The sequence below is a fragment of the Ovis canadensis genome, chromosome 2 (assembly GCF_042477335.2).
Source record: "Ovis canadensis isolate MfBH-ARS-UI-01 breed Bighorn chromosome 2, ARS-UI_OviCan_v2, whole genome shotgun sequence".
Classification (NCBI taxonomy): domain Eukaryota; kingdom Metazoa; phylum Chordata; class Mammalia; order Artiodactyla; family Bovidae; genus Ovis; species Ovis canadensis.
In genome coordinates this window covers 234,865,238-234,893,079 of record NC_091246.1, presented here as the reverse complement: position 1 = coordinate 234,893,079, position 27,842 = coordinate 234,865,238, and the positions used below count along the sequence as shown (strand labels likewise).

Sequence of the window (27,842 nt, the reverse complement as noted above, 5' to 3'; positions counted from 1 at the left end):
TTACCCTCTAAGCCACCAGGGAAGCCCTTAGCTGTCACAGAGGGCAATCAAGAATGTAGGTTATTACTCATTTATTAGCTTAATATTGCTACTTAGATGCTTGTGAGTTGAGCGCTTATTAGATTGACTAGCTTGCAAGTAGGAACTGTGTCTCATAAAATTTACATTTCTTCAACACTGGCAGGCAGTAACAAAATTTTCTAATTTCTACTCTTCCGGCTAATGAAGGATCTAGTTATGGGCATACCTTTTAAACATTCTTCATTGAATAGACCAGGAAACAATTTCCAAAGGAAGCTTGGGTGTTTCCTCTTTCTACGCTCGAAGCATCATCCATCGAACACCCAGGCCCAGTTTCCCTGCACCCCTGTGAAACAGAAGTGCCCAGCCCTCCCTCGGGGCGCCCCTCCCCCACACCCAGCCCAGCCTGGTTTAGCAGAAGGGGAAGTTGGCAGCGTTCAAAGCTGGTTAACACTCTGCTGAGCAGCTCTGTTGATTTTGCATCATGATTATTGACCCTCTGCCCAGCCAATAGCCTGAGGCCAAAGTTTCTGTGTGTGAAAAGAAGAGCTGACAGAGTGCGGGCCGGCCGTGCCAGACAGACTCCACGAGCTGCTCTTTGCAGTGTCCTGCCATCTGCGTCGGGCTTCTCTGGTGGCTTAGACGGTAAAGCGTTTGCCTACAATGCGGGAGATCTGGGTTCAATCCCTAGATTGGGAAGATCCCCTGGAGAAGGCAATGGCACCCCACTCCAGTACTCTTTCCTGGAAAATCCCATGGATGGAGGAGCCTAGTAGGCTATAGTCCGTGTAGTCACAAAGAGTCGGACACGACTGAGCGGCTTCACTTTCACTTTTCACCTTCATGTATTGGAGAAGGAAATAGCAACCCACTCCAGTGTTCTTGCCTGCAGAACCCCAGGGACAGGGGAGCCTGATGGGCTGCCGTCTATGGGGTCACACAGAGTCGGACATGACTGAAGCGACTTAGCAGTAGCAGCAGCAGTAGTCTGATGGCTGCTAGGTGGCAGGTATTCTTTCCTTCCTGAGTTCCCTCAGGGCTGGGACATCCTTGTTTACCGATATGGCTGTAATATTTACTGAAATATTCCATTCTCACATACCTATAATCATTAACCAGCAGGTTTTTCTTCTTGCCCTAAAAGGTTCTGAGTTCAGTAAAACTATGAGGTCTTTGGCATTCATGTAAGATGAACAGACTGCAGAATTCCATGTAATGGATGCTGCGGAGGAAATGAACTTCAATCAGGACTCTAATGATACTGGTAGGTAACATTTGGGAGCACTGCTCAGGGTGCATTGCCTAGCACATGGTCTGATGGACATCTGATAACAGCTCTAGGAGACAGGTGCTATGATTAGTTGCTTCTTCTAGATAAGGTGGCTGGGAGATGCTGAAGAGGCTAGAGGTGGTCAGGAGTGGAGCTGGGGAATCCAAACCCAGGTGGTTTGACTCAAGCCATAGTCTCAATCCTATGTCCTGTTTTAGTGTTGATCAGCTCTGTGGGCCTCTAGGGCTTCCTGACAGCTCAGTGGTGAAAACAAATCTGCCTGCAACGCAGGTGATGCAGCAGATGTGGGTTCCATCCCTGGATTGGGAAGATCTCCTGGAGGAGGAAATGGCAACCCACTCTAGTATTCTTGCCTGGGGAATCCCGTGGACAGAGGACCGTGGTGGGCTACAGTCCATGGGGTTGCAAAAGAGGTTCACATGACTTAGCGACTGAACAGTACCAACAGGGGGCCACTGAGACTTTAGAGGAGAGAGAATACACATCTCCTCTCCTCATCCCGTCACTGCGCTGTGAGTCTGTAATCAGATCCCAGCAATAAGCATACTATGACTATTCATGAAATCAATGGGGTGGCCCAGGGAAGCCCACAGGTCAGATTTAGTCTGCCTTCTGTGTCTGTGCAGCCTGAGAGCTAAGTATGGCTTTTCTATTTTCAAATACTTGAAAGAAAATTAAAAGCAAAACAATAGTTTGTTATCATGAAAATTATGTGAACTTCAGATCTTGGTGTCTGTAAATAATTGTGTTTCATCACTAAAATCTCCGTGGGATTTGTTTTCTGTCTTGTTATATGGGTGGGCTTCCTGGATAGCATAGTTGGTAAAAAATCCACCTGCAGTGCAGGAGACCTCAGTTCAATTCCTGGGTCAGGAAGATCCGCTGGAGAAGGGATAGGCTACCTATCTCCAGTTTTCTTGGGCTTCCCTTGTGACTTAGCTGGTAAAGAACCCATCTGCAATGTGGGAGATCTGGATTTGATCCCTGGATTGGGAGGATCCTCTGGAGAAGGGAAAGGCTATCCACTCCAGTATTCTGGCCTGGAGAATTTCACGGACTGCATAGTTCATGGGGTCGCAAAGAGTCAGACACAACTGAGTGACTTTCACTTTCACTTTCATCTAGGTATCTACCTAATATCCTTGATTTTTGCCTCTTGACCATTTAAGGAAAAAACCTGTTAACTGCTGGTGTGAAAGACCTCCATTATATTTATGTGTTAGTACAAAAGTTACATTAAAAGTATTAAAGGAGAAGCCAAGGAATTTAGCAGCTCTGAGCTCCAGTGGGAGAGAGTTTTCTGCCTCCACATGTCAGACAGAATTTCTTTCTTCCTCCCATCCCCCCTCACCTGCCTCTCCTTTCTTCTGTCACACTTCAGTCCAAGCTAATGCAGTTTGGGGATTGGAAGATTCCTGCACATCATCTAATCCAAAAGTTCCTAGTGCTTTGGAACTTGAAACCTAGTGCTTTGGAACTTGAAAAGTGAAAGTGAAGTCGCTCAGTCGCGTCCCACTCTTTGCGACCCCATGGACTGTAGTCTACCAGGCTCCTCCGTCCATGGGATTTTCAAGACAAGAGTACTGGAGTCGGTTGCCATTTCCTTCTCCAGGGGATCTTCCTGACCCAGGGATCAAATCCGGGAATCCTGAGTTGTGGGCAGACGCCTTTACCGTCTGAGCCAATAAAATAATTTTTAAAGTGGACACCAACAAAGGACTATCCTATTTGTAATTTGCTATGTAAGGGTAATGACCTTGTGTGTATGTGTTCACTTGTGTCTGACTTTTTGTGACCCCGTGGTCTGTAGCCCATCAGGCTCCTCTGTGCATGGAATTTTCCAGGTGAGAATACTGGAGAGGGTTGCTATTTCCTACTCCAGGGGATCTTCCCAACCCAAGGGTTGAACCTATGTTGCTTGCATCTCCTACATTGGCAGGCAGAGATTCTTTACCGCTGGGAAGCCCATATGACCATCTACAACCACAAACAAATCCACTCTCTCCCTCATCCATCTATCTTCTACCACTGTCATCGTTCTGTCAAAATAAATGAATTTGAAAGACTATAAAGGAAGCAAGTAAATGCTCACAGAGTACAAGATGTCCCTTCAATATGAAACAAGTAAATTTTTCTTCATAAAAATCTCTATACTGTTCTTATTTTTCTCATTTGCCTTAGTTTGGTGAAAGTTTACACAGGTATGAGTTTGTGATGTGCTAAACTAGGCATGACTGCCCACTTCTCTGCCCCCCACCCGCTCTGGTCAGCCACTGCTTGCTTAGTGATCTATCAATGGGTGGTTTTTCCCTTTGAGAGGTGATGCAAGTTCTTCTCATACTGTATAAGGTATGCGAATGAGTTAATTTTTAAAAATCTGACATGTCTTTCAAGAATCAATGCACACACACATACACACGTATACACATCCCTGCCATAAATGTCACACATGGTAGAAAATTCCAGCCTCAGACTCACAGGTGGAGACACGTTGGGGAATGGGTCCCTTAGTCTGCATACCTGGTCTGCCTGTGTGTAGGACCAGGTCTTTCAGAAAATATCTTTTATAATACTACATTTTTTATAATACAATATCTTTTATAATATTGTTTTAAAAAAAATAAAACATAGCTTGTATACAAAACTCAGCTCACTTTTTCACTTGATAATCAGTGAATAAGCACTTAATAGGATTTTAGCTGTTAACTGACAATTGAACCAGGCACTTCTGGATTCTGGTTGATCTCTCCAGAATGTGCTGCTTCAGGTGGGTGAAAACCTCCCTGGAGAAGCCACCCTTTAGCTTTTGTCGACGCGGAAGCACCACTACTTGGCTACCTACAGCGACTGTCAGTGGCGAATTTAGGGGGAGTTTAAATGTTTTATTATTCTTCATCTTTGGTTCTGGGAAGGTTGCTGGAAGTTTTTAGAAACCTAGTACTTAGTCACAGAAATGTAAGACATTTTAAGGAAAAATCCATTTTGTATCTGGGAAACTAAAAGTATGCAAGATGAAAGCTGTGCATCACTCATAAAATAGGACCCCTTTTCCAAAAGTAAGCCTTCTGTGGATTCGAGGGCCAGCTCTGATGTCACATTATCTGGAAATATGGACACTGCTTACATAACAATACTACTCTGAATTAAAGCAGAAAAGGTGGTGCTAGTGGTAAAGAACCTGCCTGCCAGTGGAGGAGATATAAGAGAACATGGGTTCAATCCCTGGGTCAGGAAGATACCCTGGAGGAGGGCATGGTAATCCACTCCAATATTCTTGCCTGGAAAATCCCATGGACAGAGGAGCCACTAGGGCTACAGTCCACAGGGTCACAAAGAATTGGACATGACTGAGCAACTAACACTTTCTTTCTTGTGAGATTAAATTCAGAAAGAAAGTCAATTAAATAACTTCGTATGTGTCCTCTCCTTGTGAAAACCAGACTATGATGATGGATAAAGAATGTTAAAAGTATCGACTCATGAGACAAGTGAAATAGGTGAGAAGACAAAACCAGATTAAAAATGCCAATTAATTTTTGGAAGATGGAGGTGAGTGGAACCTTCAAGTCAAGAGGGATGGTACATTTATGAATACCTTGGCACATATTGTCTGTTCCAATAAAAGATAAGATAAAAAAACACTCAAAAAACAAGATGCATATTTTCAGTGTGTAAAATGCAAAGGCAACACACAGCAGTGGTAGGGGGTGATGCCTTAGGCAGCCACACTGAGTCTGAAGCTAACCGAGGTACCCAGAAATGGGCTCCTATACAGAACGGGGAGCATGAATCAAGAAACACCATTTGAATACCATTTGGATGGGGGTCCTGGAGGACTCCCAAAGGAGGCAGCCCTAAAAAGTGGGCATATACAGGGGAGGAAGAGAAAAGAAATAACAAAAGTTGAACCCAGAGCTTTGGTAGCCAGCCTTCAAGATGGTCTCAGGGATACCTCGCCCTGGTGGCTACGCCCTTGCATGGCCCCTCCCACACTAACTGAGGTGGGTCTGTGTGACCAAATAGAATAAAGCGGATGTGATGTTGTGTCACTTCTGAGAATAAGTCACGTAGCACTATTTACAAGAGTCAGGACATAGAAGCAACCTAAATGTCCATCGACGGAGGAATGGTTAAAGAAAGTTTGGCACATATATACAGTGGAATATTAGCCATGACAAGGAACGAAATTTTGCCATTTGCAGAGATGTGGATGGATCTAGAGACTGTCATATGGAGTGAAGTAAGTCACAAAGAGAAAAACAAATGTTGCATGTTAACACACACACATATATATATTATGTGTTATGGCATCACCGACTCAATGGACAGAGTTTGAGCAAGCTCTGGGAGATGGTGAAGGACGGGGAAGTCTAGCGTGCAGCAGTCCAGGAGGTCGCAGAGAGTCGGACGTGACTTAGCACTGAGCAACAACAATTCCAATAAATGTGGAGTCTCGCAAAAATAGTGCAGATGAACCTATTTACAAAGCAGAAATAGAAACACAGACGCAGACTATGGACACCAAGAGGGGAAAGGGGGAGATAAGCTGGGAGACAGGGACTGACATATACACATGACTATGTATAAATTAGACAACTAATGAGACCCTACTGTATAGCACAGGGGAAGAAAAGGGCACAATCTGTTTGTAGAACATATATTAATCTTAAAAATGCATTCCAATATACAGTAGGTGGTGCAGCCAAATACTATTTGACTCACTTACATGAGTTACCTAGAATAGTCAAATTCACATAGGCAGGGAGTACATGAGTGGATGCCAGGGGTGGGGAAGGGCATGGAGTTGGGGATAGGGAGGGAGGTTGAAGAGTTAGTGTTTAATGGGGACTGAGTTTCAGTTTAGGAAATTGAAAAATTCCGGACACAGATGATGGTGAGAGGTCCAGCACAATGGTAGTGTACTTAGTGCCACTGAACTGTGTAGTTAAATATGGTTAAGACGGTATGTTTCATATTATGTGATTCTTACCACAATAAAAAGACATTAACAACAACAACAAAAAAGATAGTGTGACGTCTTCTCTCCTCTGGATTACTTGCCCTGGGAAGCCAGCTGCCATATCAAGTCAAGGAGCCTTAGGAAGAGGCCTATATATTGAGGAACAGTCTTGTGAATGACCCAGTTTCAAGCTTAATCCAACTCTGTCCAGCCTCAGATGACTACCGCCTTAGTCTGTAGCTAGACTGCAGCTTCATGGGAGATACTGAGTCAACACCAACCATCGAAGCTGCTCCCAGATTACTGATCCTCAGAAAAAGAATGAGATAAACAGTGTTTGTTTCTTAAAACTGCAAAATTATACGAGTTGTTAGTTAGTTCAATTGCTTAGTTGTGTCCAACTCTTTGTAACCCCATGGACTGTAGCACGCAAGGCCTCCCTGTCTGTCACCAATTCCCAGAGTTTACCCAAACTCATGTCCATTGAGTCAGTGATGCCATCCAACCATCTCATCCTCTGTCATCCCTTTCTCCTCCTGCCTTCAATCTTTCCTAGCATCAGGGACTTTTCAAATGAGTCAGCTCTTCACATCAGGTGGCCAAAGGGTTGGAGTTTCAGCTTCAACATCAGTCCTTCCAGTGAACATCAGGACTGATCTCCTTTAGGATGGACTTGTTGGATCTCCTTGCAGTTCAAGGTACTCTCAAGAGTCTTCTCCACCACCACAGTTCAAAAGCATCAATTCTTTGGTGCTCAGCTTTCTTTACGGTTCAACTCTCACATCCATATATGACCACTGGAAAAACCATAGCTTTGACTTAGATGGACCTTTGTTGGCAAAGTAATGTCTCTGTTTTTTAATATACTGTCTAGGTTGGTCATAACTTTTCTTCCAAGGAATAAGCGTCTTTTTATTTCATGGCCGCAGTCACCATCTGCAGTGATTTTGGAGCACAAATGATGAGTTGTTAGGCAGTAATAAGCACTGCTGCTGCTGCTGCTGCTAAGTCAAGGGCCCAACAAAAATTGAAAGTTTGGTGGAAACGATGAAGGAGAAATTCAGGAACTCTTTCATACTAAAGTGTAGGAAGTAGTGCAGGAAATAGCTTCATACTAAACTACAGGAAGATGTGCTCCAATAAAAAGAGATTTAGATCAGGAAAGGGAAAGACATGGGGTCCAGGCATCTCATACAACGCAGGTACACCGGACCCAGATTGGAGCCAGAGGGTTGGGGCTCCAAGGGGACACCAAGGAAGCAAGAAAACTGTCTGATTAGTGAGACAGTAGAAAATTTTAAAACTTCAGGAAAAATGAATGTTTGTCCAAGAAAGTCTACAAACCTGAAAAGTAGTGGCTCGTCTGTACCATTTTTTCTAGATTCCATAAATGCATTAATATATGATATTTGTATTTCTCTTTCTGACTTCATCACTCTGTATGATAGTCTCTAGGTCCACCCACTCAACATAAATGACCCAATTTCATACATTGTTATGGCTGAGTAACATTCCATTCAGAGAAGGAAATGGCAACTCACTCCAGTATTCTTGCCTAAAGAATTCTGTGGATAGAGGAGCCTGGTGGGCTGCCATCTAGGGGGTCGCAAAGAGTCAGACTTGACTGGAGCAACTTAGCAGCAACAGCAACATTCCATTGTATTATATTGAGATGTATGTACTGGACATGGAACAACAGGCTAGTTCCAAATAGGACAAGGAGTGCATCAAGGCTGTATATTGTTACCCTGCTTATTTAACTTATATGCAGAGTACATGAGAAACGCTGGACTGGAAGAAACACAAGCTGGAATCAAGATTGCCAGGAGAAATATCAATAACCTCAGATATGCAGATGACACCACCCTTATGGCAGAAAGTGAAGAGGAACTCAAAAGCCTCTTGATGAAAGTGAAAGTGGAGAGTGAAAAAGTTGACTTAAAGCTCAACATTCAGAAAACGAAGATCATGGCATCCGGTCCCATCACTTCATGGGAAATAGATGGGGAAACAGTGGAATCAGTGTCAGACTTTATTTTCGGGGGGTCCAAAATCACTGCAGATGGTGACTGCTGCCATGAAATTAAAAGATGCTTACTTCTTGGAAGAAAAGTTATGACCAACCTAGATAGTATATTCAAAAGCAGAGACATTACTGCGCCGACTAAGGTCCGTCTAGTCAAAGCTATCGTATTTCCTGTGGTCATGTATGGATGTGAGAGTTGGACTGTGAAGAAGGCAGAGCACCGAAGAATTGATGCTTTTGAACTGTGGTATTGGAGAAGACTTGAGAGTCCCTTGGACTGCAAAGAGATCCAACCAGTCCATTCTGAAGGAGATCTATCCTGGGATTTCTTTGGAAGGAATGATGCTAAAGCTGAAACTCCAGTACTTTGGCCACCTCATGCGAAGAGTTGACTCATTGGAAAAGACTCTGATGCTGGGAGGGATTGCGGGCAGGAGGAGACGGGGATGACCGAGGATGATATGGCTGGATGGCATCACTGACTCAATGGACGTGAGTCTGAGTGAACTCCGGGAGTTGGTGATGGACAGGGAGGCCTGGCGTGCTGTGATTCATGGGGTCGCAAAGAGTCGGACACAACTGAGCGACTGAACTGAACTGAACTGAACCATACCTCCTTATTTGCAGGGCAGGAATAGAGACACAGACAGTAGAGAGTGGATGTATGGACACAGTAGGAGAAGGAGAGGATGGGACCAACTGAGAGAAGCTGAGCACAGAAGAGCTGATGCTTTTGAACTGTGGTGTTGGAGAAGACTCTTGAGAGTCCCTTGGACTGCAAGGAGATCAAACCAGTCCATCCTGAAGGAAATCAGTCCTGAATATTCATTGGAAGGACTGATGCTGAAGCTGAAGCTCCAATACTTTGGCCACCTGATGGGAAGAACTGACTCACCGGAAAAGACTTGGAAAGATTGAAGGCAGGAGGAGAAGGTGACAACAGAAGATGAGATGGTTGGATGGCATCACTGACTCAATGGACATGAGTTTGAGCAAACTCATAGGGAAGCCTGGCATGCTGCCGTCCATGAGGTCACAAGGAGTCGGACACCATTGAGTGACTGAACTGAACTGAACTGATATATGCTACCCTGTGTAAAATAGAGAGCTAGCAGGAGGCTGCTGTGTAGCACAAGGAGCTCAGCTTGGTGCTCTGTCGTGACTTAAGATAGGTAGGATGGGGTGAATGGGAGGGAGGCCCAAGAGAGAGGGGATATCTGTACACGTACAGCTGACTCATTTCATTGTAGAGCAGAAACTAACACAACATTGTAAAGCAAATATACTCCAACAAAAAAAGGAGAGAGAGAATGAAAGTAGTCGCTCAGCAGTGAACAAAATCTCCATAATCATACAGTACTGATTTAACCAAGTTACAATATAAGCATGATAAGAAGATTTGAGGAAAAGGAGGGAAGTGGGAGGGAAGTGGCTAGGTCTAACCTAGCCAACTGCAAGCCTATAGATAATGTCAAAACTTGCAAATTGAGGAATAACTCTAAAAGCCTGTTTTTTTAGAACAATAGAGGTTAAAAAAAATGGGCAGAAATAGCTACAAGAATTGAAAGTGATTTCCTCTGTGGAGGGGAACTTGGGAGAGGGTAACCAGAAGGACTTTCTTTTTGTTCTGTCTCTATGATCACAAGTATTTTGTTATTATCACTATTATTTTTTTCCCACCATCTGCTTATTTATTTTGCTAAATATAAATAGTAAAAAATAAAGTTCACCCAGAACAATAAAAAAAGAAATTTCATCTTAAAAATGAAAAATTTCCTGTTTCTTTACATTCAACGTTTTATAGTTTACTGTCTTCTCAAACAAAGCAGCGGGAGAAGGCAATGGCACCCCACTCCAGTGCTCTTGCCTGGAAAATCCCATGGACGGAGGAGCCTGGAAGGCAGCAGTCCATGGGGTTGCTGAGGGTCGGACACGACTGAGCGACTTCATTTTCACTTCTCACTTTCACGCATTGGAGAAGGAAATGGCAACCCACTCCAGTGTTCTTGCCTGGAGAATCCTAGGGACGGGGGAGCCTGGTGGGCTGCCGTCTATGGGGTCGCACAGAGTCAGACACGACTGAAGCAACTTAGCAGCAGCAGCAGCAAGCAAAGCAGCATTCTAAGGTCATCTTAAGGGATGTTTTCCATCAATTTGGAAAACTACCAGTTTAGTTTTGACTTCCAAGTAGTAAAAAAAAATTGAATAAACACAGGAAAATTATAAAGAAAAATGACTCAGACACGTGATGAAGAAACTGTGTGTGCGTGTGTGTGTACTCAGCCGTGTCCCACTCTTTGTGACCCCATGGACTATAGCTCTCGAGGCTCCTCTGTCCATGGGATTCTTCAAGCAAGAACACTGGAGTGGGTTGCCATTTCCTACTCCAGGGGCTCTTCCCCACCAAGGGATTGAAGAAACCTTAAATTGACAATTCTCTGCAGACAAAGGTAAAATTGGAGGTTGCCTGAGCGCTCAGTTGCTGGTAGGGGAGGCCTCCTTTGTTACAAGTCACAGACTATCAAGACAGCAGGGGGCCTTAGGATCATTCATCTCATGCTAATTCTGAGGTTGGTCCAGAATTCATCTGTAGCCCTGAACATGATTTTCCCTTGGATAGAGGCACTGACTGCATTTTGGAGAGAGTGCAAACTTCAAGCACAGAGACTGTGCTGCCTGCAGGCTTTCCTGTCCACAAACCTGCAAGCTCACCATCGAGCAGGCTAACTCTTCGTGGCTGGATGGGCTCGGGCCCAATTCCTGGCTAGGAAATTTACCCCTATGAAAATATTTTGTCTTTAACAGTGGATAGTAGACGCTGTCCAATTTATATTTTGATCACGGTTGAACATAAGCCAATAAATCATGAATGTAACTCTCTACAAAGCATAAGAAGGGAATCTGACACCCAGAATTTGCTTCGGAAGATGTACACTATAAGTGGTTGGGATAGTTTTGTTGTATTTGTTATGATCAGCATCCTTCTTTGAAGGCACCAGTTCAAATCTCACTGCAATTCAGAAAATTTTCTCTCTTGTTTCATGTGACTACAACTAAAATTTAGGATAACTGCTCTCAGCTTTTAGTATCTATAAGTTACCCGGAGCTCTTGGCAGTCATGCTTTTTCCAGCTTCCTTTCTTCATAGAGTAGGTCTGAGTGCCTGCTGCTGCTGCTGCTGCTAAGTCGCTTCAGTCGTGTCCGACTCTGTGCGACCCCATAGACGGCAGCCCACCAGGCTCCCCCGTCCCTGGGATTTTCCAGGCAAGAACACTGAAGTGGGTTGCCATTTCCTTCTCCAGTGCCTAGCACCTGTATTTGAAACAAGCAGCCCTGATCATTGGGTTGCAGGGGTTCCCCAGACAACACTTTGAGAATCCTCAGCGTAGGCAGCTGAGTTCTGCCTGGAATGCAGGAGACCCCAGTTCAATTCCTGGGTCGGGAAGATCCTCTGGAGAAGGGATAGGCCACTCATTCCACATCCTTGGGCTTCCCTTGGGGCTCAGCTGGTAAAGAATCTGCCTGCAATGCGGGAAACCTGGGTTTGATCCCTGGGTTGGGAAGATCCCCAGGAGAAGGGAAAGGCTACCACTCCAGTATTCTGGCCTGGAGAATTCCATGGATTGTATAGTCCAAAGGGTCACAAAGAGTTGGATACAACTGAGTGACTTTCACTTTCACTTTTCACTTTCAGCCTATCAAACATGGAGCAAGAACTAAGACTTATCTGGAAAACTATTACACTAACCTCTGTGCTATTTATGAAATATGAAAACAGCACTTATTTTAAAAACATAGAAGATAGTTGGGATTAATTGCCACCCCTAAATAAATTCTCCACATGGCTTCACATCACTTCCTGGATGAAAATGATTTGTTCCTCAGCTCGATACTCATCAGTGGATGTCTGAGCCTCTTTGTATTCTGGTCCCTCTGTTTCCCCAGCCTCAGAGGTCACTGCTTACCTTCATTCTCATTCACATTCCTGTGGTTTTCCACATGGTCCTTTTGTTGGCCTGCGAGCCCACTTCTCACCACCGCTTACCCTGCTTGGCTAAGTTTTGCTCAGTCAGGAGCCATTTAAAGGTTACATTTTTCTGGAAGACCTTCTCCCTAGGTAGTTAGTGGCTCTTTCCTCTGTTTTGTGCATAACTGCTCTTAAAATACACGTCTAATTGCATTGTCTGTATTTGTTTACACGTCTTCCTCCAGCACCTGACAAACCTGCTCACACAAAGCCACACATTCCTCATCTCTGGGTTTCTAGCAGCGGGGACAGTTCCCAGGGCAGGTCCGGGAGAAGCAGTTCTCCCAGGGGAGAAACTGTCTCCTCAGCTGTGTCACAGGACATCATGGGCCTTTTGGCTAATAAAAGGAGGCCTTGTAGACAAACCAGAATGGTGGGAGTGGGGGACCATATGTATGAACAGGTAAAGAGAGTCATGTAACAAATGACTCCACCCAGAGTAAGAAACCGCACATTAGAAGTACATTTGGGGTCTTCTGCATTGCCTCTGGCTCATCCATTAAGACTGTTCAATAAAATTGCCTGGTTCTGGGGAAACTGAACAAGCAGCTCTCTGTCCTGCTCTGACCCATGAATGGAAGAAGAGCGTTGAAAACTGAGATGCGTGGGAGATCCAGTCTTTAGCAAGCACAGGAAATCAGAAGGAGAACCTACCAAGAAAATGCAGACCTCAGCGAATCTGTAGAAATCTTGGGCAGGACTTGAACTTCCCAAGCATTTGAGATGGCATTCAAAGAATTTCAAGTAGTTTTAAACCTCAAAGGATAAGACAATTTGAGATAGTGTTGGGGCTACAACCACCAACAGGGGATGCTCAATAAATGTTGACTAGATGAAAGACAAGACTACAGGTTGCTAAATGCATAAAGTTGGTACCTGAAGTTGGTGGTAGGTGGCATTTATATAACTATAAAAATATATGCAATTGTAATGACAAAACGAGGTTGAGAGTGAAACTGTGTTATCAAGAGTAATACAGTGTTTCACAGCACCCAGAGAGCGGACCATGGGGAGATAAGCATGTGAATGTAATGATCACAGGGGAATGAGACATCCTACAAAAATAAATAAGAAAGTGTAAGCTCGGTCTCTGGTAAAAACAAATGTGTGGATATTTTAGACATTTTGATGACTGACTGAATTTTTCTTCTTACCAACATGACTCAGTTCAGTTCAGTTCAGTCGCTCAGTCGTGTCCGACTCTTTGTGACCCCATGGACTGCAGCACGCCAGGCCTCTCTGTCCATCACCAGCTCCTGGAGCTTCCTCAAACTCATGTCCATTGAGTCGGTGATGCCATCCAACCATCTCATCCATCCTCTGTCATCCCCTTCTCCTCCCACCTTCAATCTTTCCCAGCATCTGGGTCTTTTTCAATGAGTCAGTTCTTCGCATCAGGTGGCCAAAGTATTGGAGTTTCAGCTTCAGCATCAGTCCTCCAATGAACAGCCAGGACTGATTTCCTTTAGGATGGACTGGTTGGATCTCCTTGCAGTCCAACGGACTCTCAAGAGTCTTCTCCAACACCACAGTTCAAAAGCATCAATTCTTCGGTGCTCAGCTTTCTCTACAGTTCAACTCTCACATCCATATATGACCACTGGAAAAACCATAGCTTTGACTAGATGTACCTTTGTTGGCAAAGTAATGTCTCTGCTTTTTAATATTCTGTCTAGGTTGGTCATAACTTTTCTTCCAAGGAGCAGGCGTCTTTTAATTTCATGGCTGCAGTCACCATCTGCAGTGGTTTTGGAGCCCAAGAAAATGAAGTCTGTCACTGTTTCCATTGTTTACCCATTGCCCGACATGACTAATGCCAAGTAAATAAAATCTTAGGAGAAGATAAATGAGAAAGCCATGGGAGAATTAACTAAAGTCCTTAGGATTAGCACTGGGGAAAAAAATCAACTAGCTGGCACAGTGTCGTATTGTTAATAGGTGGGACACTAAGCGAAGAATAAACGCATGAGCTGGAAAGCAGAATAAGTGGAAAAGGTAAAGATGAGTGAAAAATCCTGAGTCAGAGGACAGAGATTCCATTCTACACTATTTTATTTTTGATTCAAGGATGAGAAATTCTGTGCAATGGTGAGAGTTGTTTTGCAGGAATGTAAAAAGATATGATGAAAGAACTTTTATGAATCTGTATTTTAGAATCAAAAATATAAGTAGGCAAAAATAACATAATTTAGAATGCAAAGCAACTGAAATTCAGATCACTGACTTTCTAAATGTTAAGCATCAGATACATTTTGGAGCTCTCTGAGATGATTCTATTTGTACACTTTGATGTTTTGCTTTGCTTTTCTCTCATGATTAAAAATATCTCTGTGTTGTTGCTGAAACAGTTTGACTGTTCAGAGCAGGCAGCTAGATAACTTGCTTCACTGTTAGTTTTGGAAGGAAGACTACAGAAAGAACAACAAAAGTGCATTCAAATTAGTTTTCTTAAGACAGAGATATAATCAGTATCATATCCTAATAAAAAAACTGCAGTTTTTATATGACATCCTTTCAAATGTACAATTACATTTAGAAAATTAAAAGGGGTTTAGCAATTCTGGCAAATTCAAAATAATTATATATATATAATGTATACAAACATTATATACATATATATGCAGACCATTATACAGAAATATAAATGAATACACACACACAAACTGGAGAAGGAAATGGTAACCCACTCCAGTATTCTTGCCTGGGAAATCCTATGGACAGGATTGCCTACGGATGACTATTGCCATGCCATAGTCATCACACAATGTTGACATTCAGTCACGTTCCAAGTTTTTAAAAAGTCATTTACTCTGGGAGTTGGAATGTGCATTTTAATGGATAAATGTGGATATCATAGCAATCCTGAGAGCATCACCTGCTCTTCAGCAAGCACAGTCTTATTTGCAGAAATACTCTGCAGAATGGAACAAGCAAAACCAGTAATGTCCAAAATAATATTTAACTTGAAGGCCTCCAAGTTGTAAAACTTCATCTCCAAAGAGAACTACTGAAGTCCCATCAGAGACTGTGGTGTTCCAGTCTTCTTTACTAACACATTTTTCTTGAATGATGATCTCTGCTGTTGAATTCAGTTGCTGAACCCACAAACTTCTGAATTTTCACGTGGTAAATACATTGATAGGTGACATACTGACAATTTTTTACAATTTACAGCTTTCCTGGAAAAAGGGAGGAAGATCCTATAATTCACTATGATGTAGTGATGTAGTGTACAACAAATTTTTTTTTCTGTCTGACACTAGCTTTTGCTAAAACCCAAATCTATAAACTGTGGATCCTGACACAAATACCCAAATGAAAAAGGGCTATAGCCAAGAAAGCAACGGGGTTAAAATCAAGACATCCTGTTCAGTTCAGTCGCTCAGTCGTGTCTGACTCTTTGCGACCCCATGAATCGCAGCACACCAAGCCTCCCTGTCCATCACCAACTCCTGGAGTTCACTCAGACTCACGTCCATTGAGTCAGTGATGCCATTCAGCCATCTCATCCTCTGTCGTCCACTTCTCCTCCTGCCCCCAATCCCTCCCAGCATCAGAGTCTTTTCCAATGAGTCAACTCTTCGCATGAGTGGCCAAAGTACTGGAGTTTCAGCTTTAGCATCATCAGTCCTTCCAAAGAACACCCAGGACTGATCTCCTTTAGGACGGACTGGCTGGATCTCCTTGAAGTCCAAGGGACTCTCAAGAGTCTTCTCCAACACCACAGTTCAAAAGCATCAATTCTTTGGCGCTCAGCTGTCTTTACAGTCCAACTTTCACATCCATACATGACCACTGGAAAAACCATAGCCTTGACTAGACGGACCTTTGTTGGCAAAGTAATGTTTCTGATTTTGAATATGCTATCTAGGTTGGTCATAACTTTCCTTCCAAGGAGTAAGTGTCTTTTAATTTTATGGCTGCAGTCACCACCTGCAGTGATTTTGGAGCCCTCCCCCCCCAAAATAAAGTCTGACACTGTTTCCACTGTTTCCCCATCTATTTCCCATGAAGTGATGGGACCGGATACCATGATCTTCGTTTTCTGAATGTTGAGCTTTAAGCCAGCTTTTTCACTCTCCTCTTTCACTTGCATCAAGAGGCTTTTTAGTTCCTCTTCACTTTCTGCCATAAGGGTGGTGTCATCTGCATATCTGAGGTAATTGATATTTCTCCTGGCAATCTTGATTCCAGCTTGTGCTTCTTCTAGCCCAGCGTTTCTCATGATGTTCTCTGCATATAAGTTAAATAAGCAGAGTGACAATATACAGCCTTGATGTACTCCTTTTCCTATTTGGAACCAGTCTGTTGTTCCATGTCCGGTTCTAACTGTTGCTTCCTGACCTGCATATATGTTTCTCAAGAGGCAGGTCAGGTGGTCTGGTATTCCATCTCTTTCAGAATTTTAATCCTGTTGCAAATGTTTAAAACCAAACAACTATGCCTTCAGAACCTGCACACCGGCTGCTTGGGGAAGACAATGCTTACAAATTGCTTGGCTACAAAAGCTCCAAAATGGTTGAAGTCAAAGTTAAGTCACTAATTCATGAAAGTGAAAGTCACTCCGTCATGTCCGACTCTCTGCAACCCCATGGACTATACAGTTCATGGAATTCTCCAGGTCAGAATACTGGAGTGGGTAGCCTTTCCTTTCTCCAGGGGATCTTTCCAACCCAGGGATCAAACCCAAGTCTCCCACATTGCAGGCAGATTCTTTACCACATGAGCCATCAGGGAAGACCATACATGATGATTAAAAAGAAAGTCTCATTTGGACCCAAGGTTGTTGGGAAAGATAAGCTATTCTAATTTATAGATAACTGGAGTTTATGTCTTAAAGGGCCCGAACTTTGATCTGTCATTGTATTCCATGCTCCTCTGCCTTTGTCAACAGATTTTAAGCGACATAATCCTTCTTCTCTAAACACTCTTGCCATCACTGTCAACACTCTCATGTCCTAATGGTTTCTTGGCACATCACTGATGATTAAGAAATATTTGTTGGCTGATGGGATTACATGTAGAAGAGATGTGCATCTATATTATTTGACTGCAAGATAGTATATAGTTTCAACTGTTAAATACGCTTTTCTTTTCTTGATGAAGGAATTTCTTTTGGTATTGGCATTCTGCCTTTCTTCCTTTCTACTGTTAGTGTGCTCTCTGCAGCTGTCTGTACTTCTTGTTGCATTTCTGCTTCATATGTGCTACTTATTAAGAAATCCGGTAACTAGAGTTTGGTAGAATTGTTTATAAATTCAGAATAACGAGACTTGGGATAAAGCCTAAAAGCTTCGACCGTAAACAAAGATCAGGAGTTTTGTAGACTCGTCCAGGTTTTTTTTAAAATTATCTTCTAGATAAATGAAATTGCTGGGTAAGGGTGGTGTTTACATAGCTAATAAATTAATACTACATTTTTTTATTAAATAAAATATATAGTCACATTTTATATATTCTCTTAAAAATTGTCACACAACATAGATGACATCAAATTGACCATTTTAACCATTTTTACCTGTCAGTTCAGCAGTGTTAAGTGCACTTACACAGTGCAATCAGTCTTCAGAATTCTTTCCATCTAGCAAAATTGGAATGCTGTGCCCATCAAGCCAGTTCCCCTTCTCCAGCTCCTGACAGCCGTCATTCTGTCTCTATGAACTTGAGTAAGTGGAACCGCATGTAAGTGGACTCACAGATGATTTGTCTTCTTTGTGACTGAGTTATTTCACTTACCATAATGTGCTCAAGGTTCACCCATGTTGTAACATGTAAACACTCTCTTATTTGTTTTATAATAATTAAAATTTTAGTATCAATAAAATACCATTAAAAGCCAAGGTCATAAGGGGGAGGGGTGGGAGGGAAGGAATTGGGAGATTGGGCTTGACACATATACACTATTGTATACGTGTATCTCTTTTATACCATGTATGATAGAGAGACAACTGTCGGAACCTAGTGTCTAGCACAGGGAACCCTACATAATGCGCTGTGGTGACCTGGATGGGAAGAAAGTCCAAAACAGAGAGGTTGTATGCATGGCTGATTTATTTTGCTGTGCAGCAGAAGCTAACGCAATATTGTAAAGCAACTACACTCCAGTAAAACTTAATTAATAAAAAAAAATCATTATAAAAAATCTAATATCATGATACCTATACCTGCCTATATGAAGAAAGAAAATACTGAGGGAGTACAAGTATGCCCATGAAAGAAACAAGATTCCAAAGGGGGCTGGTTACATACATTATAGCATATGAGTACAGTGGATTATTATGGGAACACATGAAAAGTGAGCAATGAAAAGTGAAAAGTGAGTGTTACCTTGGAGAGGAGATATGACTGCAAGTGAAGAAAGCAAGTTGCTAAATGGTATGGTAATATTTCACATTTTTGTATGAAACATATATGTGTATGTATAGAAGTTCTGGAAGTATCTCTGGGGGTGGCATTATGTTGCCTTTCATATTTGACTTTTTACTCTCTTGAATTGTTTTCAGACCCTTGTGTTTACCTTACTTCATAATCAGGAAAACAAACAATAAGAACAATTTTAATTTTTTTAAAAAAGAAATAAAGGTGATGATGATAATAAGGAAATAGTAGGCTGCAGACTTATCCACAAATATAAAAAATAAAAATTCATTGCTGAGAAATGTCTATGTTTTAAGTTTAGTTTATGTCAATTTCTCATGTTAGTCCAACATTCTAAGCCAACTAAACAACAAACAGCAAAAAACAAAAATTCTAATACAGATTTCATACATTCAAGAATGAGTCAATCTGAAAACAAATATTTTTGGGCACACTTTTCATTTCTGCGGATCGGTAAATAGTGACCTTGGGTAATGATGTGATAAGAGGCTCTTAATGCAGATGCCCGGACTACAGAGCTCTATGAACTTACAAGAAACCCCTTCAGAATATGGGACACTACATAAATGAGAAGGAAGCTAACAATATCCATGAGCGTATTTCAAAGGACTTGGCAATGAGTCACAAGTTCTCCAACCACGAAATCTTTGACATGTTTTTCACTTTACACAGCTGATGTCTATAACTGGTAATGAACAAGTGTTTGAAGAATGGAAAGCCAGTTGTACACCAGGACATAGTGTTAGGACGGTAATGTGTCATTAAAGCCTCTGGCTTACAGGATAGAAAATGAAAAAGACACAACTCTAAACACACTTTATAGTCATCTGGATTTAGAGCAAGAAACAAAGAAAAAAGGTTTGGATGCTGAGCTGCCACAAATATGCAACTTCCTTTAAAAATGTGATAAACAACATATGTCTAAATCAGAAAGGACATAAATGACAAAATCCCCATTGGAGAAGTCTTTACATTAAAAAAATTAATAACTTGTCCTATATGCTTTCTCAGTGTGCATACTTAAGGGACTTTATTAAATAATACTAAAACATTGTAGTTTAATAGGTTATCAAGAATTTTCACAGCAATCACCACTCCTAATTTTGTGGTTTGAAACCAAAGAGTTCCCCAGGCCACACAGATTTCTGAATCTGTGGAAGGTGAAATGAACCAGAAGCCAGTTCACTCAAGTCATATTCAGAAGTGATTCTCAAATAAAAAGCGTTAGTTTCTTTCCAGGAACATAGTTTCATCTGTGGTTGCTTATAAAATACAATCAGATTCTTTGTTCTAATTTTATTTTCGTATGCTTCTTATCACCAAATAAGACTGAAACAAAAATTTACATCTCATAGGTGTGGTTTAGAGCAGGGGTAGACATACAGCCTGCAGGGCAAACTTGATCTACCCCCTGTTCTTGTTTGGCCCTCGAGCTAAAGAGTCCAATGATGTAAAAACATTATCAGTCTTTCCAGGAGAGCAATTGCTTAAAATATTTACCTTCTGACTCTCCAAAAAGAGTTTTCTGGCCACTGGTATAAAGTAGAAAGAACTGGAACTAAACAGAGAGCAAAAAGAGTTATTTTTCACACTATGTGATTTTGGGCTGGTTAAAGACCTTCTCTAGGTTTCAATACTCCTGTAACATATGGTCTCTTTTAATTTAATTCTAATTTGTGTTTCAGGCTACACTGTAGATATTTAAGAAATTCTAACAAATGTTAAGTTGCACAGCACCCAGAGAATAGCGCTGTGACATCAGTTTGCTCTGGATAAAGCCAAGTTGTGTCAGGATGAAAGGAAGTAATTATGGTGTTTACAAATTTCTAAATGTCAAACCAAAAAGTTTGAATAAAACAGGTTTGTTTATGAATGGCCAAGGCTACAGAGTTTGTGGCAAGAACTGTCTCTAGTGCAAGGGCCTTGAGTTTTACTTTTTTTCTTTTAAAATTGTTTATTTATTTGACTGTGCTGGATCTTAGTTATGGCATGCAGGATCTAGTTCCCTGAGCGGGGACTGAACCCAGGCCCCTTGCACTGGAACACAGAGTCTTAGCCACTGGACCATCAGGTAAGTTTCTTGAGTTTTACTTTAAGCAGGTTTATCAGTTCAGTTCAGTCACTCAGTCATGTCCTACTCGTCGTGATCCCATGGACTGCAGCACGCCAGGCCTACCTGTCCATCACCAACTCTCGGAGCTTACTTAAACTTATGTCCGTCGAGTCAGTGATGCCATCCAACCTTCTCATCCTCTTTCATCCCCTTCTCCTCCTGCCTTCAATCTTTCCCAGCATCAGGGTCTTTTCCAATAAGCCAGTTCTTTGCATCAAGTGGCCAAAGGATTGGAGCTTCAGCTTCAGCATCATTCCTTCCAGTGAATATTCAGGGATGATTTCCTTTAGGATTGACTGATTGGATCTCCTTGCAGTCCAAGAGAGTCTCAAGAGTCTTCTCCAACACCACAGTTCAAAAGCATCAATTCTTTGGTGCTCAGCTTTCTTTATAGTCCAACTCTCACATCCATACACGACTACAGGAAAAACCATATTTTTGACTAGACAGACTTTTATCAGCGAAGTAGTATCTCTGCTTTTTAATATGCTGTCCAGGTTGGTCATAGCTCTTCTTCCAAGGAGCAAGTGTCTTTTAATTTCATGGCTGCAGTCACCATCTGCAGTGATTTGGAGCTCAAGAAAATAAAGTCTGTCTCTGTTTCCATTGTTTCCCCATCTATTTGCCATGAAGTGATGGGACCGGATGCCATGGTCTTAGGGCCTCTGGGTCCTGGTGTGCACAAGGTTTTGTTTGAGCCCTCTGAGTATCTCTGGCAGGTGTGGGGTTTGATTCTAAATGCAATTTCACCCTCCTACAATTTTGGGGGGGCTTCTCCTTTGCCCTTTGATATGGGGTGTCTTTTTTGGTGGGATCCAACATTCTCCTGTAGATGGTTGTTCATCAGCAAGCTGCAATTTTGGAGTTCTCCAAGCAGGTTTATAGTCTTCAAATAAACAATAGGGTCAGTCCGGTGCCTTAACTTTGAAATCTCCTATGACTTTTGCCAGGACCTACAAATTGAAGATGTTCATCACATTCTATGGCCTGACGTCTGAGGCCTGGGAGTGAGCTGAGAATGTGCTTTTAGCAGTAAGACAGGAGCAACGTGCACCGGGGATGCCCAAGAACCACAGCGAGTTAGAAGCACATTCTAAAATGTACATAGAAGTGTAATAGGCCTGCGATAGCCAAAACAGATCTGATTAATAGGACCAGGAGGAGAACATACTAGTGCAGATTTCAAGACATATTATATAAAACTATAGGAATGAAGCACTGTGGTGCTGGTATGGAGATAGACAGCAGACTGATGGAACAACAGAGAACCCAGACTTAGACCTGCATATATGGAAGCCTCGTGTACGACAGGGCTAGCATCACAGGTCCCTGGGCAAAGGATAGACTATTCAGTCAATGGCGCTAAGTCAGCTGGTCACCTGCACAGAAAATAAGGCAACGTGTCTCCATCTCATACCTTACAAAGGATCCATACCAAAATGCACTAAGGAGTCAAAGGGACAAGATGCAATATTTAAACTTTTTTTAAGAAAATTTGAGTGTCTGTCTATGACCTCAGTAGAGAAGGCTATATAAACAAGATGTAAAGTCACAGATTATGTATGAAAAGATTGATAAATTCTACCATGTTCAAATGAAAATATTTTCTCTTTACCAAAGATACTATAAAGAGAATGAAGAGATAAAGCATAAACTCCAATATGATATGCACAACACATAGAGCTAATGGAGAGTTAGAATCCCCGAGAATCAAAAATGCAAGAACAGACAACAGATATGACCAGCCATTTCACAGAGGTGGGAACGCAAACCGTCCATAAACATATATAAATATGTCCAAAGTCATTAGAAAATTGAAAAACTCTATATTTAATCAAAATTTAGGCATGACTTCACATGTACCATTTTAAAAAACTTTTTATTTTGTATTGGGATATAGCTGATTAACAATGTTATGATAATTTACAGTGAACAGTGAAGGGACTCAGCCATCCATACACATGGATCCATTCTCCCTCCAAACTTCACTCCAGGCTGCCACATAACATTAAATAGAGTTCCCATTGTGCTGTACAATAGGTCCTTGTTGGTTATCCACTTTAAATATAGCAGTGTGTACATGAGCATCCCAGCCCTCCTAACTATCCTGTGCCCCCTGCGACCATAAGTTTGTTCTGTAATTCTGTGAATCTCTGATTTGTTAGTATTCATTTCCTTTTAGATTCCACATGTAAGGGATGTCATAAGATATTTCTTCTTCTCTCTCTGACTTATTTCACTCAGTATGACATTCTCCGGGTCCATCCATGTTGCTGCAAGTGGCATTATTCCATTTTTTTTTTTTAATGACTGAGTACTATTTCATTGTATACATACATGTACCATTTTGACGAAAGTAAAAGTGGGTCCCATCTATGCTTAGTCATGTCCAACTCTGAGACCTCAGGACTGTAGACTGCCAGGCTCCTCTGTCCAGGGGATTCTCTAGGCAAGAATACTGGAGTGGGTAGCCATTCCCTTCTCCAGGGTGTTTTCCTGACCCAGGGATCGAACCCAGGTCTCCAGTACTGCAGGCAGATTCTTTACTGCCTGAGTCACCAGGGAAGCCTAAAAGTGGGTCCCAGACCTGCAAAAATTAACTCCGACAGCACCAAATGTTGGCGAACATGAGAAGAAGCTGAATCTCCCATACCCTGCTGAGAGACTGTTAGCTGTTTTCCAACAAGAACACTGGAAATGTTAGCATTTTCTAATCAAGATGACAGTGTGCACACCCCACTCCATGGCAATTCCACACCCAGGATACTCCCTGGAGAGACCCTGACACACGTGCACCAGGACAAATGTACACACATATTCACAGCAGTACTGCTTCTGATAGTAAAAATGGCAAACCCCCACAGATACTTCAAGGAAGGATTAAAAAAATCAGTTTTATTGCGTTCATAAGATGACGTATGATATAGTAATGAAAATGAGACTACAGTTTTACAATAAAGAAGGATGACTTGAAAACAACACATCTACTTGTTCTAATTCACAGGAAGTGAAGATCACATAAGATTGGAATTACGGAGGTTCTACAGGAGAGATGGGGCTAGATGGGTTCTACAGACTGTGTAGGGTTCAGAAGAAGAGATCTATTGGGGAAGACATATCCCGAAAGAAGAAGAATAAGTGAAGACTGAAAGTGAAAGTTAAGTTGCTCAGTTGTGTCTGACTCTTTGTGACCCCGTGGACTGTAGCCCACCAGGTTCCTCCATCCATGGGATTCTCCAGGCAAGAATACCGGAGTGGGTTGCCATTTCCTTCTCCCGGGGATCTTCCGGACCCAGGGATTGAACCCAGGTCTGATGAAAAAAGTGCAAGGCATATTGAGGACTTCATGCTATTGGACTCAGCTGGCTAGAGTGAGGAGGGCAGGAAGGGAAGTGTGGGATGGTCCACTGAGAAAGCAGTTGACTTGTAGACAACTGACATTGAGATCGAGCATCCTGACACAGCTGGATGCAGCCTGGACCATACATTCCTGGGGAACCTCCCAAGGTTATCCTCAGATAACCTCCAAAGTACCCCAGCGCTGGTGGCTATACCACGTTGGTGACATATGACCATGGTAGGCAGAACTGCTTTTCCTCAAGCCACATTTAGTGTTCAAATAGCTGGCTTAGGCCAAAACATGTTATTTTTTTAAGTTTACTTTTAATGCTCCCTTTCCCTCTAATTCCCTTTGGGAATTTCTCAGCTCTTCCCCTCTTCCCTGTCCTTCCTTCCCCCACCACTGTGGTTTTAAATAAAAATGATTTTGTGAAAACTTTAGGTAAAATAATTTTAATGTGTTAAAAATATTTGATACAGCACAGGTTCTTTTACTTTTTGTGTGCTCCCTAATTTTTTTTTTCTTATTTTTTGTTTTGAATCTTGCTCCTTTTTCTGGAATTCTGTGTCAAGGTAACTACTGTATGTGCAAGTGTGTGTGTCAAATAGAGGAGGGAAGAGATAGGAAAGGAAATAAGTGGAGAGAGAGAAATACTTGGAAGTGATATTTATTTTTATGTCCTTTTAGTCTGTGTTTGGGGCTTTCCTCGTAGCTCAGTTGGTAAAGAATCTGCCTGCGATGCAAGAGACCCAGGTCCGATTCCTGGGTTGGGAAGATCCCCTGGAGAAGGAAATGGTAACCCACACCAGTATTCTTGCCTGGAGAATCCCATGGACAAAGGAGCCTGGTAGGTTACTGTCCATGGGGTTGCAAGAGTCACACATGACTTAGTGACTAAACCACCACCAGTCTGTGTTTGATTTTTATTAATATTTTAAGTCCGAGTGACTAAGCATTCCATTTGCATGGGGGTATTATCTTTTGTCAGCATTTTCCTAGAACTTTTCCTCTAAGGCACCAAGAACTCCTTTTTAGTAATCTAGAATGAAAGGCCTGGGGTGCAGGAGTGGGAAAGGTTAGGGGTGCCGACAGCAAGCCCCCTGAGTTGTCCTACTAGAGCTCTGGCAAGGGGGTGGGAGTGGGTGTCTTTGCCCTTTCACAGGCCTGCTCTTCCTTGTCGAGGACTTAGATTTCTACCTGGGGCTATCTCAAAGCCATCCTCTTCCAGGGGGTTCCCTAGAACCCCCCTCAGACCACAGAAATGGTGACATGTTGTATGACCATAGGGCAAGAGCTTTGGCGTTAGGCATCTAGAGTTCAAATCCCTGCTCTATCACTCTCTAGCTGAGCGAACTATACCAAATCCGCCTCAGTTTCAGTTTTGCCATTTTGAAACTGAGCTATGATGAAGACTACTTCCTTATGGCTTCATAAGAGGCTTGGCTGAGATGATAACGTGTAAAATCGTATTTGAGTATATAAATGCCAGTGGTTGCCGTCATGGCTGCCTGTGATCTGGCCTGTGCTCCTCGACCCTTGCTGTAAGTCACCTGGGGGTCTTCTGAAAATGCAGATTCTCATGCAGTAAGTCTGGTGCGGGGGTCTGCATCCCCAATAAATTCCCAGGTGATACCCAGTATGTGGGTCCGCAGGCCACACTTTGAGCACTTTCTACTCCTTCTATTGGTCCCACAATAATTCACTCCCCCCTCCCCCCACTGGCTCTCCTCTTGGTCTCTCATCCTTTTGTTCCTGCCCTCTCCCTAGTCCCCATCCCGATCTATTAAAATCATATCCATTTTTCAGGACCATACCAATTGATGGCAGTCACTTCTCGGGTGGCTCAGATGGTAAAGAATGTGCCCACAATGTGGGAGACCTGGGCTCTATCCCTGGGTCGGGAAGATCCCCTGGAGAAGAGAAACGGCAATCCACTCCAATATTCTTGCCTGGAGAATCCCATGGGCAGAGGAGCCTGGCAGGCTACAGTCCAGGGGTTCTAAACAGTTGGACATGACTGAGTGATTAACATACTAGAATTATCCAGGGAATTCTTAAAATCCTCCAAAGTTCCAGAATACAGCCCAGAGAAAGTGAATCAGATCCCCAGAGGCTGAACTCAGACATCAGTATTTTGGAAAATAGACCACTGATTTTCATTGGGGAGACCCAGGTGAGAGCTGCTGCCCTAGAATCTCAGCTCAGCGGCTCTCCATCTCCACAGATACACGCTGGCTTTGCCAAGACCCTTCGCTTATGACGTCTGACTTCTTGCTACTGGGTTCAGTTACACAGACCTTATCATATTCAACCTAATCAAATGAGAGCGCTTTAAAAGCAGGAACCGTGTCTTAACAAGATTTAAAGTTCAAGAAACTCGAAAGAGAGTATCTTGAACTTGGGAAGATTTCAAGCAAATATTTATCGTACTGAGATGTACACCAGTATACTGAGATGTATTCTAATGAGTTTCCATCATTATGAAACAGCATATAGTACTATCATTGATAAAGTACCATATTTGCTTCCTTGTTATTTTAAATTTTGATCCATAATAATTTCAACTACAAATTAATCTTCTCAAGAAAATGTACTCATCTCTAGGATGATTAACAACTTTAAAAATAAATTCCAATATGAGATATAGATTCTGTCACTATGGGGTATAATAAAAACATTGCATGTCCTAAGGCAATGAAAATAAATTCTCTCATTATAAAGGAATATAATAATGTTTGTGCTGTTGCAGATTGCTGATCTAGAACAAAAGAATTTACTATCGGTCCTAGCTATCGCATATAGATAAGACTGTTTAAAACTGTGAACTAACAGATGTATCAGACCTCTAAATTTCAAGATAAGATGGGGAAGTATTGTACAATTTTTGTAAAGTAACCAATTACTTCTAAGGAAACTTTTGTTTCTTAAATGGAATATAATTGAATATTTTTATAACTTTTGTTTACACAATTTAAAAGGTGAACAGAGAGGACACATGAATCTTGTTTTTCATTACTGCTGTTGCACCTATACACAGGTTCTTGAGCTGTACACCTATGCATATGACCAGCCATTAGTCAAGTATGCGTGCGTGCTTGCTAAGTCGCCAGTTGTATCCAACTCTTTGCGACCCATAGACTGTAGCCCCACCAGGCTCTGCTGTCCATGGGATTCTCCAGGCAAGAATACTGGAGTAGGTTGCCATTTCTTCCTCCAGGGGATCGTCCCAACCCAGGGATCAAACCCAGGTCTCTCCTATGTCTCCTGCATTGGCAGGCATATTCTTTACCACTGAGCCACCTGGGACACCCTTTAGTCAAGTATACAGAAAATTAAAAACTGGTCTGATTTTTAAGATTTGTATTTACGTATGTGCACACTCACAAACATGCTTGACAATACAAGTTTTTTCCCAAGGATCCAGACACACAGTGAGGGAACATTTTTTAGGTCCCTGATTAAATAGGAAAGCTACATATAAGCAAGAGACAAAGTGTGGTTGAGGCAAGTCTGGGAATAAAATGTGAAAATCCCTGGATTTTTGGTCCTGTGTTCAGCTAGGCAATTGTTGGCAACAAGATTAAGCTAGAGAAGAGGACTTCATAAGAAAAATACCAACAAGGGATTAGCCCATCTCTAGCAACTCAGATGGAGAAGGCAATGGCACCCCACTCGAGGATTCTTGCC

At 42.3% G+C, this 27,842-nt stretch overlaps 1 protein-coding gene and 1 long non-coding RNA gene across 2 annotated transcripts in view; one reads left to right on the top strand and one right to left on the bottom strand.

The window, feature by feature from the left end:
* COL4A3 (collagen type IV alpha 3 chain) overlaps positions 1-27,842 on the bottom strand; it is a 156,988-nt gene that overhangs the window by 85,615 nt on the left and 43,531 nt on the right. The gene's annotated exons all lie outside the window — the stretch shown is intronic.
* Positions 438-27,842, top strand: part of LOC138434234 (uncharacterized) — a 30,837-nt gene continuing 3,432 nt past the window's right edge. The window contains exons 1-2 of the long non-coding RNA XR_011254687.1: positions 438-666; positions 1,166-1,285. This is a non-coding gene — a long non-coding RNA (uncharacterized lncRNA). The remainder of the gene's footprint in view (positions 667-1,165; positions 1,286-27,842) is intronic.